This window comes from Ischnura elegans, chromosome 3, assembly GCF_921293095.1.
Source record: "Ischnura elegans chromosome 3, ioIscEleg1.1, whole genome shotgun sequence".
Lineage (NCBI taxonomy): Eukaryota > Metazoa > Arthropoda > Insecta > Odonata > Coenagrionidae > Ischnura > Ischnura elegans.
The window spans coordinates 51,684,497-51,702,785 of record NC_060248.1 but is presented as its reverse complement, the minus strand read 5'-3'; the positions used below and the strand labels follow the sequence as shown (position 1 = coordinate 51,702,785).

The window sequence follows — 18,289 nt, the reverse complement described above, 5'->3', positions numbered from 1 at the left end:
AGGAGGAAAAGCCCCCCGAGGAAGACCCAGAAATAAGTACTAGCATAGAGTAAGTATATTCTTATATATACTTACTCTATGGTACTAGGCACATCTCAAGAAGGAGACACGAAAAAAGAACATACGCGAACTGAAGAAACTAGCTGGGGAAAGAGAGAAATGGAAGGCTGTAATATCCAAATACTATAAAACCCACTTCCGACCACTGACTGGCTGATCCACACATGTTTGGGGTGAACGAGACGTGATACGGCAAAAAGGCATAGAATGGACACCCTCTACAATCGTCTGAAACCCGTGGAATTTTTTTCGAAACATAAAAGTTTCTATCTACTACAATGCTGCCAACTGTCCCTATTACAATACTTTTTGGGAGTATTTATGGGTAAAAAATCGATTGTATTGAGGAATTTGATCATCGCGGAGAAACTTGTTAATAGCACCAAAGTCGTTATGGCAGACATTTGCCCACACCTTGTAATAGTCAGATATCCTGGAAGCCAAGAACTGTTTGGTATTCTTAGGATCCTATTTCATTAAGTTAGATAGCACCGAAAAAAGCTATCCTCAAAGTACAAACGGCAGATACAAGTTTTAAGAACTACCAGAGTGACCAGAAAAGGCCGTAGGCATTCTCCGGGGGACAGAGCCATCCCGGCGAGCGAAAGCGGGCACCAAGCAGGCAGAGGGCGGTAGTATTACAATGAATGGATTTCATAAGGAACATCATCATATATTTATTTATGTATTATTGGGTGAAAACAAAAGCGAGAATTAATAAATATTTAATAACGCCGAAGGATGCAGCAAAAGAAGATTATAAAATCCTGCACCGTATGATGATTAGTTTCCGGGTTAATTCCGCGACGACTCATTTTTGGCGGACACCGTATGATTTGAATAAAGAGATATTTACATGGGTTCAACCTATCCGCTAAACAAAAAATGGAAATAAACGAGCGGTTTATCTTGGAGCACCACTCTTATGTATGGTTAGAATCAGAGACAAATAAGGCAGGAAATTTTAAAAGACGGATTTGGACGTGATGGAGAAAATTGTCAGCGTCACCGAGTAACGAAATAATTTCTTTAAATGCATGAGTTTAATTAAGCTAAGATTTTCAGATATGATGCAGAACATACCTTCCAGTAAATTAAATCCCAAGAGAACTGATCCAGCTATCATGAAGGTTTCTCGTTTACTCGCTGCGATGATGGGTGATGATGACGCCAACTTTGAAGTTGAGAAAGCAAAACTTCTCTAGTGCAACAAATTGGTATTGTGTCAAGAAGTAATTCTACTTAGGTCAATACGGAACCGACAACGCACTTTTACAATTTTTTAAAAGTATTTTAGATAGATAGTCTTCATTGCGGCCGTAATTTTACTTCGTTCCCGGGTTCACGCTCATGTCCTTGATCAATTGGAGCCAATATTTTCGCTTGCCTAGAGATGAACCCTTAAATGTAAAACTGGCTGGCTGATTAGATAGGAAAAAAATGGGGGGAAACAGTTCACGATGCCCGAAAAGAATCCTAATTATTTAACACCGCGAAAGCTTTCGTCCAGGTAGGTGTGGGCAACTAGTGGCAAAAAAGTCGAGTTGCGCATTAGAGATAGTTGTTCAATATTTTATCACTTCATTGAGTGAGCGCCTTGATTACACACACAGCTTAAATAATTAACTTAAAAATTCTTCATGAAAAAATAGGCTTTTGAACGATAAACGTTTCAACACCAAAAGTAATTTCTGCACTTTAGTGTATACAACTCCACTACCGACCATGGTTTCGACACTCTTATGTAATTCTCAAGGTAATGGATTCTCCTAACTCATTTTCAACTTTGGTTTCGAACTCTTATGTCCGTCCCAAGGTTGAATATGAGTTAGGAGAATCCATTACCTTGAGAATTACATAAGAGTGTCGAAACCATGGTCGGTAGTGGAGTTGTATATTAAAGTATGGAATTGTTGCTGGTATTTTAAATTATATCGCATTTCAACCACGTCTAGCCTGAAACGATTTCATTCGTAAGTTTTTGCATCCCGCGCAGCAATACTAGAGTCAAACTTAGGTCCTCATGTGTTTTAAGGTTGACGATCCCCACAATGTAAAACATAAATCAACATAATATACGTAGGTCGAACATGTTTTGTAAAGCAAAAATGCATTTTTGTTTAAAATATTTTCCCCCAAAAATCGGTCAACATTAAAGTATCTAGAGGTTCAAAATTTCACAAAAATGTCACTGGTTATGGCGCTACATGAGAATTGGCTGCCATGAGAAATGACACCCCTGGAAGCCTATAATATCTTTCCTTCATACATCATACACACATAAAAGACCACCTTTGTAACATAACGGGAACCGAATGTTGTACTTCCAACCAATCACACGTATTAAATAAAAAAAATGGATGGCATCCACATGAATGGCTAATGAAGTGGTCCGATAGTTAAATCGAAAGTCCAAAGGGATGAATATTTCACCGGAACTTTCTTCCATATCTTCACCCAGTGATTGGCCCATTCAAAGTTCATTAGCCATTGCAACGCGCAAATGCAAATAAATGATAAAAAATATGGGTCAAATACCTCAGTGTGATCCCGCGGTTGCGAAAAAATTCTATTATTAAAATTTTTACTCGCCATGAAATTTTTCATTTATTTCGTATTCGAATGCATAATAACTCCATCAAAACTCTAGTGTGCAATAAAAATTTTAATGATAGAAATCAAATCGCAAGTTTTGACTTTCTATGTGAGTTATGGTGTTGGGTTGCATGGGGCGATGCATGCTTGGTGAGAGCTCAAACCACCTGCATAGATGTGCTCGCACTGTTTTTGTTATTGTGCGTTTTTTTATGATTATGTGGAGTGCACGTGTGGATCCTGTTGCATACTGGCGATTAGTCACCCTCTGCCAAACACCCTAGGGGTGACGTAGAGGTAGCTCGAGGGGTATTTTGTAATTATTAAAGTATTCTACCGATTGAGGTAGGTTTGCATGGAGTATTTACAAAATATCCTGGAAGTCTCCCTGCATTCATTGACTTCCCTCTTAAATTTACAATAAGGTATATCTAATCCATTCTATATAAAAATTCTACTCTCTTCCTTCCTCTCTCTCGTACACAGCATTTTACCCTCTAACATTGTTTTCAAAGCCCATCCCCGCCAAGTATTCGCTCCATCCATACCTTCTGTCTCCTTCGTATCTCATCTAGAAGCTGCCCTCCTCGCCCACAATGTCCAGCACTTCGTCTTTTCTCCTCAATACACCCCTTTGATCACTCCACCATTGAGGAGGCCGGTCATAACATCGATCGGCACCAATGGCGTCACACTGATAACATTTTCACCTGAGCTCATTCGGAGAACGGCTTTCGACTGTTTCCGGTTGAGCAAAGTAACTGATGAGGCATGCGACGCTGGTGGTCCAGCATAAGGACCTCATGAAAAAATTTTGGCGTAGGAAATAATGCTATGCCCTATAAAGGCATCTACTGTTTACGTTATCGAAGTCGTTAACCACGGATAATCAACATTCAGTCAAACTAAGCGGCGAACTGTAGCCTAGAGAACTTCTAGGCGTGCTTAGATAGAGACCTTGTCTGGACACCAGGAGATCCCGGGTTTGAATCCTGAGTGAAGCCTTCGGATACCTCAAATTAAAACCCTATAAGTGCGTAGTGGCCCAGGTCAAGGACCTGACTTTCCCAAAGGAACCATTATGTGTGAAATTCACTCCCCAGTGGCTTAGTACTGGGTGAGCTCTATCCTCACCCATAAAAACCAACCTTCAGTTTGTGTCACTATTATTATTAAAGTATTCTACCGATTAAGGTAGGTTTCCATGGAGTACTTAAGAAGCATTCTGGGAGCCTCCCCTTCCTTAAAGCACTTCCCTCTTCAATTCACAATAAGGCCTAGCCCCTTTCATTCTATTCAAAACCCCCATTCCTTTCCTTCCTCTCCCTCATTTCACCTAACATTCCACCCTATAAAGGCCTGTTTATACGGTACATTGACACGCACGGGTAAATGCCTAAATGTGTGAACGCGAGAATGAACGCCAAAATGCACCGTGTAACCACCCAACTTGTGCGAATGCATGCACAGAAAATAGAACCTGTTCTAATTTGGTTCATGCATTCGTGCATGATTCGTTCCGGTCCACAAAAATCATTCATGCAAACAGACATTAACTCATACGTGTTAATGTATCGTGTAAACAGGACTTGACATGTTTACATCATCCCCTTCCCGCTAAGTACTCGCTCTTTCCGTAGGTACATTAAGAGTGAGTGAAATCAACTACCACCATCAACGCACGATTACGATTGGCTACCATGGAAATAGGAAAAGTACATTACGATCATATCATTACATGTTGATATTCAAAATCGAAGGAGCCCTCTCGCCGCTGCATACTTGCACGCGTGTGTTTGCGCGCCAGGAGCGTCGTGCACGAGTTGTTTTGGAGGACCTCAGCCTTTGGAGAGGGGGGAAAGGACTCCGGCCGGTGGTTGTAAACCTTGTACGCGCAGCCGAAGGACGGAAGGGAAGGCCGGCTAGGGGGAGGGGGCAAACTGCGGAGGGGGAAAGGGAGGTGGGGGAGACTGCATTATAGACTTGCAGAGAGGGAGGGGGGAGGTCAGTGTTTGGGGAGGGAGGGAGCGGGAAGAGGGGAAGGTGAGATGGAAGCCGTCGCCGCCATGAGGACGGAGGAAGCCGGGAATTCAGTCGCACCCCGGCAGCACGTGGGGAAGGAACAAAGCAAGAATCGAAGGCGCTATTCCGACCGCGCCAGCGCGATTATCTTTCGCGAGAATACACCCCACGCTTCGGCGTGGAAGTCTCCCCCCCTAAGATTTACGATTAAAACATAAGTGGACAGAGACTCCACCTAATACTACGGACACTATCCCTCCCAGGGACTATAACAAGCGCCCATCTAACGCCAAGTTTCCGCTCCGAGTGAGAGGACTGATTGTTGAACAAGTTTGGAGTGCGAGGCAATGGATTCATCCATCTCGACGAAGACCGGCTGAGGAGTGAGGTTATCAGCGGTTATCCCTTCCGCAGGGGTTCTGTAGAGAATCCGGGGTACGTTCCTGACAGCTGAACCTGCTCCCCGAGGCGCGAGCCCTCAGCAACGAGTGCATCTGCTGTCCCGCGGGTGCACGCCTGGTCCTTCCGAAAGGTGAGTGGAGTCTCCGTTCTATTTTCCCAGGGTACGAGGGATTTTATCCCTCAAAAGTCCTCATTCAATTAATCCACGCAGAGTACAAATAAATATTAGATGCTCAATTGTTACTAAGTCACTCTTCATGCACTTGAATGGATTCAACGAAAATGTGGCAAACTGATTAAAATGGTTGGCATCGTTTCTCATTCACAAAATTAGCTACTAAAACCGTTGTTAAAAACTACTTGTCAAAAATGGCAGTTCTTTGAAAGGAGATAATGGAATAAAATCGCCATCGATAATTTGCGGTCTTGAAAGACGCGGGAAATTTTTGTCCACTTAACGATGCCTGTTAACAATTAATTTTCACGGATTTATGCCTTAATCATACTTGTTCGTATTACCTCTTTTTCTTCACAGTCATGTTCGGAATAGATCACGAAGCAAACGCTTTCAACCACTCTCATATTAATGAATTATTCCAAAATTTTAAAATATTTTCAGAGTCATAAAATACGGGTTTTTCTGATATAGTATAGTTGAACACACGGCGACAACTGTTGAACCAACCAACCAAAGAGCATAAGAATGCATTTAGGAAATAAAAAATCTGATCAATAAATAGAAGTTAGGAGTTGCTTCGCACATTTAGGCGATAAAACCAACCATAGCTTCATTCTCGGTTGAACTTACCCGGCCAGGACCAGTTCACGAGCCACCAACAATTTTTTTACTGCAGTAAATGTTTCTTACGTGAGGATGTAAAGGACAAAGTACATTGGGATTCACTTTGATACCGAAGATGAATTTTACCTGAATTGAGCCAAGAATATATTGACGGTAATCGCGGTATCATTGGCAGTGAGATCTCCGCCTTGGAATTCGTTTTTTTTAGAAACCTTCGGCTGAAGTCCCCCTCTCCTGGGCCCTCTGCGCTCCATTCATGAAACTTATTGCTACGCATTACTATACTCGCTTACGGTAAGCACTCAAGACTCATCCGTAAAGGGACACGTTTGAACTCGTGCCAACCTTTTCGAGTCCAGTCAGCATTTTCTAAGTTCATTGTGTGCGGACGTTACCTCAGAAGTTTGTGTTCTGCAATTTTTGCCGGCTCAAAACTTCATCACTGTAGCATTTTTACCTACCGATACTTACCTTTCCAAAAATTAAGGAACATGTGGAAAAATATTGCTGTGACGAGTTCACTCCGGTAAAAATCAAAGAATCATGAGAAAATGTGAGCTTTTTGTACAGGTCAGGACTTTGCAGACAACTGTAAATAGTGATTGAAGAAACAGAAAGAAACAAGGCAATTACTTTGTTGTTGATGCCGATTCATTTTATTCGAATATGCAAACGTAGGAAGATAACCTGGATACTGATTTGCTCCGATTTAGGCCCTACCGAGGGTGAAGAAACAATGAGAAAACAACATTGTATCTCGTCAGCCCAATATATATTGATCGACGAATGTGAAACAGTTGATGATCTGAACGTTTAGTTAGGTGCGTTTACACTGCGTGACATGTTTATGCACAAATAACATGCTACAGATTCAGTCCTAACCCACCCGTCAACTGGCTATCCCGACCATGCGCCTCATCTCTTTTCTGTAACATGTTACGCATTTTCCCACTTCGTGCGGGAAACCAAAAACTTGTTATACAACATGAACTTTTGTTTCGAAACACAATGTTACGTATAACTTGTTACCCGGATTTTTAAATTATGCCTAATACATGTTATACGAAACTTGTTAATATGAAATTTTACACTGGGTAAACGCACCATTAGGACAAAAGAGCTTTTCACCTACTTTATTTTTAGCGGAATGTTCGGTTAGGTTAGATAAGCACCTGTACGTGATTAACGCTAAAACATTTAGCTCATGAAAAAGCATTATTACAGAAATTATTTAAAACTGGTATTCAAGTTGTAATTTTGATAAATCTCACCAGGATATTTTCATAAAAACCATCTTCTCCTTTCCCAGACCAGATCTGAATCTCAAGGAATGACTTGAGGCCGCTCTAGCTTTATCATAAAGAATGAAGTACTTAATCAGTTACTTAGATATATTGGGATACAAAGGTTTATCATAAAGAATGAAGTACCTACTTACTCACTTCAGTTACTTAGATACATTGCTGAACTTAAATGAAAAGAGATCCATATTTCTAAAATACCAAGTCGTCATAATAAAATAGGGCTGCACTCAAATCCCATGATGTTGCCAGGCCAAATTCACTATTTTTTTAAAATTTAATAGCAAACTTGTTTTTGCTACTCGGTTTTATTTATACTGTAATTAATAACCTTTAAATCGCGGTATTAAATAAAACGAAACCAGGTGGCATGTTGAAGTTAATTAACATTAATAGCGGAAAGTTACGCACACAAAAATACGGTTCCTAATATCGTAACTTTTTACCAATGTAATAAGTCAATCAGCTTTGGTATAAAAATGGTTTAGGCGATACAGAATGGAAAGGCGGCATAGATGTCAAGTGTGGAAGCTTTTTATATACAATACAACAGAAGAATGAGGGAAATAAAATAGATTGACCGAGTGAGAAATACGGCAATACCAAGTTTAGAAGAAAGGAGAAGATATAAAGTGACATTAATAAGAAAAGGACGCAACTTAGTCATATGGTGTAATACGAAGAGTTGATGATGAAAATCTTTGTAGAATAAGTGAACAGTAAGAGCAGCAAAGAAAGGTATCGTATGATTTGCACGGGTTTGGTAATAATGGATATGAAAGAGAGTAAATATGGAAATGTAAAAAGAGTAGCCGATATAAGCATTGAGTGAAAAGATACATCAAAACAGTCGTACGATTATTGACCACTAATGATGGTGAGAATGAAATTCGCACTACACTGAACGACCTTCAGTGAGAAATATAGACTGCGGCACGAGTGACCCAGTACCGCAGGCACTGCAGGAATCGGCGAGGTACTCCGGCTTCCCCTAGCGCGGGAGCCGGTACCGCGGCGGCCGGGTGATACGGGAACGGACTCTCGTTGCGTCAGCCGCTTGGAGAGAGGAAAGGCGCGGGAAAGGCGAAACTCCAAGATAGTGGGCAGGGTTTGCAGGAGGCGACCGAGATACCGGCGAAAGAGAAAGACGATAGGAAAACAGAAATAAGATTACGGCACTGCGTAAGCAAAGGAGGATCTAAAGGCCACGATACTATGGGTTGACGATTTATTAATAAAAAAGTCAGCTCTTTCATTTAAAAGTTAACGTTAGGGATTAACTCATCATAGCTTACACCAGTTGTTCATTCGATGTTTTCGCAAATCTAGTCCTTTCCGTGTTTGGACTTTCAGTTTACCTAACTGAGCGAAGCGATATTACAGCGGCTCCTTTATTTTCACTGACCATTCTACAGTGTTCCGGTCATGTCTAGGAGATATGGGTCCACATATAAAGCACTAAGACGAAGTAACTATTACTGAGAAGCACCTGGATTTAGAAACCCCTACATAAGTGTAACGTTTGATATACAACTGTTAAAATTCAATCAACTGATTTCTCTTCTTTAATACAACTTTATCATCGTTGTTTTAATTTTTGTTGAGCTAAATTTGGAAGTTATTTTTCGGCTTCTCGCTCAACTATGATGGCCACGGGGCACACTTTCCCGTTCTATTTGGTAATGGGAACCAAGAAAGAGAGATCATGCGAATTTCGCCATTCGCTTGTTTCCCGAATGTTTTTAATTCCCCCCCCCCCCCCCCTCACCCACCATTGATTGTCGCGCTCGAGGTATGCAGGTGGTAGGGCGGGCGGATCGAACCACGAGAGTAACGCCCCCTCGCTCGCTTTCGTGACGGGAAGAAAAAAAAATCGCCAGACGCTTACTCACCCCATCATTTCCCTCCAACTCATTCAGTCGTACGTGTAGCCGAACTTTCAAAAATCGAACTTCAATTCCTCGAATTTTTGACGAATCAAAGATATATTTAACGCTCCCAGTTTCTATCTACCTTGCGAGACTAGCTGTCTTGAGCCCCGAATCCAATTTTAGGATTATCTTTTCATATACCTACTGACCATTATGTCTTACCGCAGAGAATTTTATCCACCGGCTACTCCAGGTAAATTTACAGCCGAATTAATAATTGAAAATCACAGGTAAAATGTTTTTTCCTCGTGGAGGCAGACAATGTTAGTTTAACCCCAAAATTTTAACGTTGGCGTAAGAGATTAATTAAGTATTCAGTTCAGCTCAAAACTTGCAGCAAGATGATATTAGCTCTGCAATTAAAATTATATTTTATTCAAATATAATTTTAATTGCAGTAATTAAATTCTCAGTGCATTCTTTTTATACTCCTAGCAGAAGCTGAATTAAAATCCTCCCTTTTGTTTGTTACGATCGGATGATGGTAGAAGTGTAAGTCGCCGCGCCGCTAACATCGATATTTGGTACGCGCCGCGGCGCCGACGCGGAGTCCACTGAAAAGAAGTTCGTGATTCTCCCAGAATGTTGATGGAGGCTTCAGCGGAGTGGTGCAGTAGGCGCAGCTAGGTTTCCGTGTTGCCCTCTGCATTGATTAATTTTCGTGACAATAGTTTCGCCGGCGTTGCAGCAGGCGTCTTCAGATTTGAAGTGTTTGCCAAAACCAAGGCCTACATAAGACGGGCAAAAACTTGTATCGAACACTTCAAACTTGAAGACGTATGTTAAGTATACCGGGACTAGCCACGGAGATAACTTTACGGAGTCACCCGCAATGCACAAATTGTGCGAAAAATCCACAGAGAAAAAAAAATCACTCGCCTTGGCCGGGATTCGAACCCGGATCCCTCGATTTCCGGCCGAGTGCTTCAGCCAGTTAAGCTACCGAGCACAATTTTAATCGTTAGTGACCGATTCGCGCCTCGAAGATCATCGGCATGGCCACAGGCGCGCGCCACATGCCGCAAACAATACCCCCGTACCCTGGCTGCCATCGAGTACTTCCGAAGCGCAGGTCTAGGTGAGGGTCTTAAGCAAGATGTTTTCGCTTGTTGGAGTCCTGTTCTTCCCCTTCGTGACAAAGCTTATAATTCGTCCAGAGTTTTCTCTAGAAAGTTCGGAATAAGTGAGGTTTCCTCGGTTCGATGTTAGCTGATTTTTTTCTCAAAAACGAAAGGAAAAATATGCAATATCTAAACTGTTCAAAGGATTTTTATAAAGCGACTTCCGTATTTTTTATCTGATCGCAGGCACGGATTGATTCCAGCTCGCTTTTCTGATGAACACTGATAGATACACACTTAAGATAACATTACATTTAGATAACACTGGTTATCAATTCATTGAAATATCATAATTATTTATTTGCGTCTTCTATAAAGTTGCGAATGAGGGCAGTTAAAAATTCTGTTCAATGCTAAACGATCACAAGCATCCATGTCCTAGTTGGTGAAAAATCCACCATGACCACGAGATTGTGCTGGCCGCTCTGTCGCCACTGAGGTTAATTCTTTGCGCATAGTAATAGGTATTTCCGTGACTCGCAGCTCACTTTTTTTTATTTTCGCCCCAACTTATCGAGACTCGACTGTATTCCTTGCGCCTCCCTTTCCCCCCTCAGTCGACAGCGCGATGCCCATCACCGGATGCCACAGCGCGCGGGTTAGACGCGAGGATGGAGACAGAGAAAAAGGGGAAGTTAATTTTTCGGTGCGGTGGGAATGGGCGGAGGGGAGGAGACAGCTGATTCCCTGTGTCGGCGTTTTTCGAAAAGGGGAGGGAACGGATTTCGGCGAACGAACTCGAGCGGCGTGGGGCTGGGCGGACCCGCCGACCTCGGTCCCCCACTTGCGATTCGGCGCGCGTGGTCCACGGTGAATGCAACAGACGTGCGCCTGGCGAAGTAAACAGCCCGCGGTATACGAGGTAGCCGAAGCCTTATTTGGGGGTCAATTGAATGTATCCACAAACACAATTTAATTTAAAAATACCGTGAAACTTGTATCAAGCGAATGTCGATAAGCTGAATATCGATATGTAGCCATTAGGGTTTAATGCTCCCCAACTTATCGAGACATGCTGAATATGATAAAAGATCGTAAACTTTCCCGGCGAATTCAGTATCATACTATACCATTTGGTCTTAAACAGCCTTAACCGGTGCAAAATCCGAGAAGATTTTATCAATACTGTGTATGCTTTTTATTATTTTTTTGCGTCGTTATTACTTCTTACCTTGTCTATAGTGATTAATTTTGGTTGAAACGATTGAAAAGCTTAAAATACGGATTTGGCTGAGTGAAGTCGAGTGAAGTAGAAGTAAGGCACTGGCGTGTGAATCAGATTATGGAAGCTGCCTTGCTAGTGATCTGGGTTGAAACATTGAGTTAGTGATTTGAATTTACGATATCATTCGATTTCACAAATTTCACTCCCGTAATATGATTCGTCAAACGTTTTCCATATCCATCAAAAGATGAGTAGGTGTCTTGTGTCTTTGCGTTGGAAGTATATTGCAAAGGAATAGTAGGTTGGATTGTAATGGGAATGTAAAGAAATGGGAAACTACTGGGATAACTAATCGTCAAAAGTAGTGAGAACCAAGTTGGTTTAAATATTTCTATTGATTAGCCAGAAAACTTCTAATTAGTTACACCCAACCTTGTTTTCTACCCGAACCACCCATGAGAAACACCAAACTCGATGATACAACTTTGAACTTACTTGGTGACTACGAACAAATTTCTATAGATAGATAAAAGAATCATAATGTAATTCACTAGTACATGTTGAAATGGAGGAGTTAGCGGAATTAATTAAAAATAGGTATTCTGTTTGTACATTGCATTATTAAACATAAGGATGGTGGACAAAATCAGTTTCGTCGTGTCATATCCAAGGGGTAGTTTGACGAAATTTCATAGTTTCGAAGTAATCCATTGGCTAAGATATAATTCGAACAACACTGCTGCTCTCCGAAGGATGGTAAACTAAACAAGAGTTAATCATTTAGCGTTCGAGAACAGATGATTGTATAATAATGTTTTCCTCTAATTGCTATTTAAATGGAGCAGCTAGCGGATTTCATTTATATAATCAGTGTTCTGATTGAACGCAACGTTATTTTACTCATTGTCATAGGCAATGGACAAGATCAGTTTCATCATGTCATATCCAAGGGCTCGTTTAGAATGGTATCTTCCTAAAATATATTTCAATCTAAATGTGTGTAAATTTAATGCATATCCATCCGTTGTTTGTCTTTTAAATAGTATGAAGTAATTGCGCGCGACAAATTACTGTGGGTCAATGCACTCCTCAATGATTCCAGAAAAGCTGGCGCATCATCCCTTTCTCTATGTAGTGATTAGGTTTTAAATTGTCTTACGCAAGATATTAAGGCAATGGCCAGCGATAGGCCGGCGATACAAAAACTTTGATAAAACAGATGAAATAGAAGAGGCCACACCCTTCCATAGATATCTTCAGCAGTCCCGGTCAGCGTAATTTTAGGCATTTGCGCCCTTTGTGCTCTGTCGAATAGCAGTTGATTCTAAAGTTCAGATAAAATTACTAATTTCAAAGTGATAATTAATTTTTGAGAGATGAATCCTACCTACCGTCATCGTATTTCGTAAGAATAATACATGCATATATCTGTTACTTTCTCCTCTTTCTACTGTGAAGCTACTACCAAATAGAATACAAGTAATCCTCACTTTGATTACTTTTCCCTACGTGCCTCAAAAATCTAGTTAAATTCTCACGATGGTCCGGTGACAGGGAACGACTTGAAATTACTCCTCAAATATTCCTTATTTTCCTATTAGACAGTTATCTTTTCCATCTATCACCATGGCTTCCTCTTTAATCACTTATTCGTTTTCCATCGGCTCTACACGCGGAGGAAACCCAAAAATCGCTATTCTGTGACCAAAATAACTTTTCAAAGATAAAATATGTATCAATTTTCTATTATCAGAATAGGATTCCTCTTGACCCAATGAAATGATTAGTTTCATCTTCAGGAGGATAGATCAATTTTAACACTTCATCTTAACAGATCAGATTTCTAATTGAGATGAGGAAATTTGGATGAGAAGGATGAATATTTGAAATACAAAATACCGCTCTAATTTTATTTGAAATGCAAATAAAAAATAACTTTGACTTGGGAATTTGAAAAACAAACTACAAAATAGTATTTTATTAAAAAAATAAATAAATAAATTTGTATTGAAACCGAGACATCTTTAAAAAATATACCCTGCCTTGGCACGTTATCGATAGTTGCAAGGATAAAGAAAACGATTCTTACGTAAACGAAGTTATCTCTGAAGTATAATGTCACAAAAGTGATATCAGAGCTACTTCAAAAGTCTTTACAAATGTATTTTTATCTGAAAATGAGAAAATACCAAAAATCTTTATTTGAAATACAAACTAAGAGATACATTCAGGTTGTGTATTTGAAATACCAATTACAAGTGCAAATGTACTTCAAATACGTATTATAACATACTTTTACATGTGTATAATGCTGCCTAGCCCTATTTGGAGAAATGATATACCTGTATACGGAGTTCCTTAAAGGACATTCGTTTATGAGATCCATTAAGAAATCGAATCTGCCACTTCCGTCAACTTTGAGTATGACCGAAAGCCTCATCAGACACGAAATCCTCAATCATTGCTCCTTCGTCGTGATTCTCCGAAGCCACTGTATTAATCTCAAGGTTTTTGCTGATGTTTACCTACGATTCGCAACTATAATAATTACACAGCGTGTCCTGTCTGCAGTCAAACTGATCAGTGCTTACGTTTGAACTGCGACTGCCTCTCCTAGAATCTCTGCAAGGACCCTGGTTATAAATCTTCTTTACCAAAAGTGTATTTTTCGTTCCTGTTGTATTTATGGCCAAGAAATTTAGCAAAATATTATCCAGACAGACGGTTCTTCCTCTTTCGTCGAGACAGCTGCACATTCCCTAATTTCCTGGTGCCCGAAATTTAAGTGACCGCCCATGTGACAGCGATCACCGTAAAAAGCTGAAAGTTACCCAGGACTCTAAATGTCATTGCACACGCGATCGTATTAACGCTTGCGACAACACAGTCAGCTGTGAGATAGAGTCAATAGGCTTGTGAAGCCGCTTCAAATTAGAAATACTCATTTCATGTTAAGGAGCCAGTTATTTTTCGCTGGAAAAAAATGCCATACGCCAGAGCTCCATTGCTGAATGAGTCCCAGATGAAAAAATGAAAGCCACAGAGTTACTGAGAAAGTAGAGCACCTTCATAAAATTCTCGCAAGTTAATCCAAATTGCTACTATTTTACACTGCCAAAAAAAAACTCTTGCCTTTGGAGAATTTGTGCATGGAAAATATTACTATCGATAATGACCCTAATATTGAAGCCCAGGATGCTCACAAGGGTTATTTCTCATCGCGTACCTACAAATTAAGGAAATATATGAAGGGTAACCTGATTGATAATTTTAATCAATATTGTTGAGGGTGGTATTATTACGTTTAAATGGATAGACCAGTCCTGGACCCATATGCAGGGTCACAAAATGTCATACTACCATTATTTATCTCTATAGCCGGACATTTAACCTAAAAATTTACTCGTGGAGAATATCCATTGTGTTTGCTAACACTCTCTTCATCAATCGATTCAAGCACCCCTTTTCATCTTTTTCCTTCCTTCCATGTCGCCCACCCACCCTAGCGTATTAGTATTACGAATGCAGATCTTGAGCTATATATCTTTCATTCTTCTCTGTACAACGCCACGTCTCACATTTGTCTCTTACATTATGTTATAGGTATTTTCTTGCAGTTAAGCAGGATTTTTTTCTTGAACTCTTTTACAGAAGATGAGCATCTCCGAAGTAATTAATTGAACTGTTAAAATATCTCTGAAAAAATCTGATGATCTGTTCAGTCTTACATACTGGAATATTTATAACCATGCAATGTAACATGATTGTTAAATTCAGGAAGTTGAAAAGTAAAATACTTCTTACTGTAGCATATGTTTTCCCCTGCGTCTGAAGCGAAGTATCACTTGATTCTATTTTCACTTCGACGACTAATTTCTAAATCCTTTTTTTATTACTCAAATGGAAAAGATAGAATTAACATTTTCACGGCGCGCTTCTAACTGAAAACCTTGGCGAGGATTGCTTAAAACCATTCCAGTTCATAGAACGGTATTAATTCGGGGCAACACGAAAGCAAAGCTAAACCTGAATTCATGGAAATGTAAATTAACGCCAAGAATTGCGAACGAAAGCATATGCGAGGCCCAGGGGCAGGTGTACTATCTGCGCCCGAGAGAAGCAGAGAACAAACCGCAGTCGAGAAGTTCGGGGTTCTCGCTGGAGTCCAGCGGCTGGACTTCACAGTCCCTTTCGTAATGTTTCCGGGAACAATAGCATTTCCTCTAAATCTCTGCCCATTCCATTCCTCGCAGAAGAAAAGCCAGAAACTGCAAGCGCTTGGACTCAGCCAAGTACCTCTCTCGCGGCCAACAAACCTCTCCCTCTTGACCCAGTCCTTTGTGTCGCTACATGTGTGTTCCTTCCCGCCCATTCAGAGCAGTGAAGTGCTACTCAGGAAATTAAAGGGGCGGTAGACACCCTTCCCGGCATCCCCGAGGGCTTAACGCATTTTTTTTAACGGGACGTTGGAACCGCAAGTGAGAAAAGCCGGGAAAGCCTGGAGTTGAAAAGGCTTTCCCTACAAATATTGAATGGCGAAAAGAGAAATCCTAAAACGGTTATTGATGCTAATATTTGCCTAAGGTCGGTTTCTCTTTCATCCTAGTGAACCGCGAAGCAATTCAGATTTAAGTAAATATTTAAATTTTGAATTTTGAAAAATTATTATTTTATTAGAGTTGGTTATAGTCACTTAAATCTGATGATTATTTGTTGGAGAAAATAGAGGACATATTTATATGCATAAAATTGGTCTTACGGAAGCAGTGCCTCTCTCCACGACTGTAATGCTCATTATTAGCACTGTAGCATGTTCATAACTTTCAAAAGTCACTTACCTGTAGATAATCAGTGCATCTCCATTTACTAGATCGAAATGGAACGTGATGGTTGAGGTATAACCAATTCTAGAAAAATAATAATTTTTCAAAATTCAAATTTTAAATATTTACTTAAGTCTGAATTGCTTCGTGGTTCACTAGGATGCACTTGGCACAGTGACCGACGGGTCCCGGTTTACAAACCGGGTGAGTCTTCCTCGCACCCTCCAACAAAGCATCCTCAGGTAGCCTAAGAGAAGGAAAGAACTCCCCTGACCTGAATGTACGATACCCACATGCCTCTGAAAGCGACACCCTAACTCAGCAACATCAACTTTGCGGCCGGAAGTGCGGGAGTGAATACATGTAGACTGGATCGAGACATTGCGTTGTGCATTTCGGAAGAGTTGTTTGGAGAAAGAGACGCATTTGAGTAATTAATCCCAGAGATGATCCGCCCAAAGTTTACAAAAAAACACCATCCGATGGTATGACATCAGTACCTACTCACGACGGAGCGTGAACGGAGACATAACGGCACAAACGTCTTTGGGTTGGCTAATGAAGATGGCGGTCATTTAAAAACCTGTCATATTATCATTGCTTCATATCAAATTATTAGTGTTATTAGTACTGATAGAATGGTGAATGTGATATGGACGGAGAGGATATGGTACGAGACAGTGTTAGATATGGTGGGAGAGAAGAGGAAGGCACTAGAGGAGATACAAAGTAGATATACGGTACGGAAGGAGGGAGTACCACGCAGGATGTGGATGCCAGAAAATCATTTAAGGTAGAAATATGTTAGATTCGCGGGAAAAGGGGGGGGGGGTAAACAGTAGGATGCATTGAGTGTAAGGGAATAAGCTTTATTATGGGTTGAAGACAGAAAATTTCAACGTGCGAGAGAAGACACACCGGGATGATTCACATAATGCCCATCAAGACCTTCCTTCCCCGGAAGAATGCCTTTAATTATATGCCTGTTAAAAGATATACATTTTGTTAGGTGTTATATACCGCTGTTTAAGAATCAAGAATATGAACGACCTCCAGAAGTACCAATCTTCTCGCAAGATTTCTCTCTTTTCCTGGGAAGACGTCCTTTTCTTCATTCTGTCTCTCCTGCATATCTTAGTTGTCATGCATCTAGAATCATTTTAGCCAAGTACGATTTTTTTGTATTTCTATCAGGTATTTTCCAAAAAAAAATAAATTACGTTTTTACTCCCTTGACAATAGAGTAGTTTCCTTCATCAAAGAAAACGAAAGGCATTGATGGCGATTCCTTACCCACCATTAGTGTATTCATAATATACAAATTATATGGTTTTAGAAATCCTAGATTAGACGAATGTTAATGGTCAATTTTAACGGCATTTGAAAAAGGCCCGATTGGCGCCCATGCGATGCCACTCCACGTGACGTCACAGGGACCTAGTTTCTATACGAGTGGATAGGAGTTTTACATTGTCTGAGATTACTAATAACTGCATGAGGCACAGAGCTCAGCGAAACATAACTTAATAATCACCTATTAAAACTGCCTATGGTCGGAAAGTTTCCTTCGTTTGTTAAGGTATTATTAATCCTTATTTAAGCCAAGCGCTACCTGCTAGCAGGGTACTCTGCTACCTGCTAGTAGCCTGCATCGCAGCGGTACACACATCCTCGCCCCAAGGTCACCTCACACGGCGGCAGCGGGAACCAGAATGACGTCACACGGGCTTTTCCCAGCATTCATACTTAGCCGTCGCGTTTTCGCGCGCTTGAAATTTTTCACTTTTCATTTTATCGCGAAAAATAGATATCGTCATTTAAAAATCTAAAAGCGTGAAATGCGTTACCAGGAGTAATAATCTTTCGATTTGGGCAATAAAAAATAATAGGAAACCACCCTATTAGCATCACCTGCAACCAAATTCTCTCTTTTTTGTAACTTCTTAATGTCTTGATGAATGAATATCTTTATCAATAAATGATTAATAAAAAGTAATGTGTTAATTCTGAACTGTTTGCACTTACATTATCCCTCCGCTCATTGCATCTCCTCCATTACTCTCGATC

The 18,289-nt window shown here is 40.5% G+C and overlaps 1 protein-coding gene across 1 annotated transcript in view; it reads left to right on the top strand.

Annotated features, from left to right (window-relative positions):
• The first annotated feature begins 4,744 nt into the window (after positions 1–4,744).
• The window catches only part of LOC124155781 (Y+L amino acid transporter 2), a 95,620-nt gene continuing 82,075 nt past the window's right edge, over positions 4,745–18,289 (top strand). Inside the window, exon 1 of the mRNA XM_046529871.1 lies at positions 4,745–5,209. The gene's annotated coding sequence lies outside the window, so the exon portion shown is untranslated. The remainder of the gene's footprint in view (positions 5,210–18,289) is intronic.